Source organism: Cebus imitator, unplaced genomic scaffold (genome assembly GCF_001604975.1).
Source record: "Cebus imitator isolate Cc_AM_T3 unplaced genomic scaffold, Cebus_imitator-1.0 Scaffold1127, whole genome shotgun sequence".
Taxonomy (NCBI): Eukaryota; Metazoa; Chordata; class Mammalia; order Primates; family Cebidae; genus Cebus; species Cebus imitator.
In genome coordinates this window covers 34,443-37,779 of record NW_016108442.1, presented here as the reverse complement: position 1 = coordinate 37,779, position 3,337 = coordinate 34,443, and positions in this window count along the sequence as shown.

Sequence of the window (3,337 nt, the reverse complement as noted above, 5' to 3'; positions counted from 1 at the left end):
AACGATACTGATGTGAAAACACAAGAGATACTCATTTTTATTGTTAATTGGTAGACTGTTTGTGTAAAGCAGTAAATGTTGTAGGATGCCTTTGGGAGGTAATCGACATTCGCTGCCTACTGCTGCGGATCTGGGACTCCGCCAGATGCTCTGCATATGTGGTCTTAGGATATAATTAGCAACAGAGGCAGAACTCCTTTGTGGCTGCTTGTTGTCTTGAGGGTGAAGATCTATCCTTAACACAGCCCACAAGGTCCTCCAAGGTCTGGTCCCTCCCTGCTTCTTTTGCATCATTTTCCATGAAGCTGTCCCTTGCCCTTTGGCTCCCACTTCCTCTCAGTTCCTTGGAACTGTCCTGCACCCTGTAGTCACAAGGCATTTGTCCCTACGTCTCTCTGCCTGGCGTACTTTCTGTGCTCCTCAGGTTTTTTCCTCTAGCTATGTGTCCTTGATCATGGAAGCCCTCCTTGACACCCGGTCCATTCCCTGCTCATAGGCTAGGTCCACGTTGTCCCCTCTGTGCTGTGCACTCAGCACCCTGGCTCTTCTGTGCAGCACTTATTCCTGTGATAATTCATCATTGACTGGTCTGATTATTACCGGTTCATTCCATTGCACTGTAAACTCCATCAGTGCAAGATCACTGCTGGTTTTTGCTCACTGTTTTATCCCGAGAATCTGCCATACTAGTAGTTAGCACATAGTGAGCACTCAATAAATTTTACTTAAGTACTTTGGTTTTCAAGCTTGTTCCCCTAAGTTCCCCCACAGTATCTGAATTGTCTAAGAAATCAAGTAAAATGAAAAGAGAGAGAATTAAATATGTTCATCATTATCCATTTTGGGATATTAGAAAAAAGATTTAAGTATTTTTACCTATGAAGCAATTAGAATACAATGTGATGTGTAAATGGCAGTTTAAAAAATGCAGTTTTATATCCCTGTATTCAGTTTTGTGAGGACTGGATGGTATAACAATTACAGATCATATAATTTATACTTTAAGGTTCAGGAGGATACAAAAGCAGCATATAACAGGGGACTTAAAACCTGATTAGGGGCTGGGTGTGGTGGCTCACGCCTGTAATCTCAGCACTTTTGAAGGCCAAGCTGGGTGGATTACAAGGTCAGGAGTTTGAGACCAACTTGGCCAGCATGGTGAAACCCCATCTCTACTAAAAATACAGAAAATTAGCTAGGCATGGTGACTGACAGATGCCTGTAGTCCCAGCTACTGAGGAGGCTGAGGCAGGAGAGTAGCTTGAACCCAGGATGTGGAGGTTGCAGTGAGCCCAGATCATGCCATTGCACTCTAGCCTGGGCAACAAGGGCAAACTCCATCTAAAAAAAAAAAAAAAAATGTTAGACAGGCATGATGGTGCCACCTGCATCCCAGCTACTCAGGAGACTGAGGCAGGAGAATCCTTGAATCTGGGAGGCAGAGGTTGCAGTAAGCTGAGATTGTACCTCTGCACTCCAGCCTGGGCAACAGAGCAAGACTCTGTCTAAAAGAAAAAAAAATAGACCAATTAGTGGATAAACAAACTGTGATATAGACATACAGTGAAATATTATTCAGCCTGAAAAAGCAAATAGATTCTGACACATGCTACTACATGGATCAACGTTGTTATGAACATTGTGATAAGTGAGATAAGCCAGACACAAAAGGACACGTCCTGTATGGTTCCACTGATGTGAGGTCCCTAGAGTAGTCAAACCTGTAGTGACAGACAGTGAAATGGTGGTTGCCGGGGCCTGAGGGGAGAGGAACGGGAAGTGAGTGTTTAATGGGTGCGGAGTTTCAGTTGGAGAATGTGAAAAAGTTCTGTGGGTGGGTAGTGGTGACGGTTGCACAACAAAGCGAATGTACTTAATGCCACTGAACTGCACATTTCAACACGGTTAAGATGCTCCATTTCAGGCCGGTGTGGTGGCTCACACCTGTAATCCCTGCACTTTGGAAGGCTGACGTGGGAGGATAGCTTCAGTTTAGGAGTTCATACAAAGCACAGTGCTTCCATTATTCATGTTAAAAAGTGTGGTGGTGGGTGCCTATAATTGCAGCTACCCAGGAGGCTGAGGCAGGAGGATTGCTTCAACCAGGAGGCAGAGGTTGCCATGAGCGAAGATCGCACCATTTCGCTCTGGCCTGGGCGAAAGAGCAAAATTCTGTCTTAGAAAAAAAAACAAAAAATGAAACAGCCTGGGTAACACAATGAAACCTTGTCTCTACAAGAAAATACAAAATGTAAAAATTAGCTGGGCGTGGTGGCATGCACCTGTAGTCCCAGCTGCTTCAGAAGCTGAGGTGGGAGGATGATTTGAGTCCAGGAGGTGCAGGCTACCGTAAGCCGAGATGGTTCCACTGTACTCCAGCCTTGGCGACAGAGTGAGACCCTATCTCAAAAAATGACACAATACATTTTAGGTATATTTAACACACACACACACACACACACACACACACACACACACACACACAAATAGGCCAGTGCAAGATGAACCAGAAGAGAGCTGCTTTGTTTAGTATGAATGACTAAGAGTGATGATGCTGTCCACTGAGACAGGAAGCAGATGAAGTGAGCAGGTTTGTGGGGAGAGATGAGGTCAGCTGTTGGAAGTGACCATGCTCCTGATGATCAAGCCTTCAGTAGAGGCCCCCTGTGCCTGCATGGGAGGTGCTTTGCGCCCTCCTCCATCAGACTCCCAAGGCAAAGGCTCTTGCTTTCATTTCACAGGGGAGCCGACGGCATTTAGCCAGTATGACCCAGTTTTATCCAGCCCACTGTGTACGGCTGGGTTTGGGTGCTGAAGGCCATCCCCTGTGATGTGGCCAGCGGGAAGGGTGCGACCTGGAGCTGAGAAAGCAGATGAGAGTGAGAGGAGCTGCAGCGTTTCCTGTACTGAGATCCTGGTAAAGCCACAGGAATGGCTTAGCCCCTGCAGGAAGGAAGGAAGAGAAAGAGAGGTGAGGGCCAGCCCTGGGGAAGCCCTACATGTAAGCCTCTCTACTGAGTCCTGCCGATCGCAGCAGCTCCTCCTGGAGAAACGTCCACCCCAATGTCCCCAAGTAAAGACCTCAGCCTTGCTCAGCTCCTGCCCAGCAGCTGATGCTGTGGCCTCTGCCAAGCATGAGGAGAGGAGCCAGCTCAAGGTGACTCATTCTAACTCAGGCTGGCTCCATGAGTGCGGATCAACGCCCCAGACCGCACCTGGCAGTGAGGAACCAAGGGAAGAGAGGTACGTGCCCGACTCCACTGGACGGCACTTGGAGTCTTGGCGGAAGCACAGACACCAGCCTGACACCCAGCCAGCCCAGCCAGTGATGGGTGGA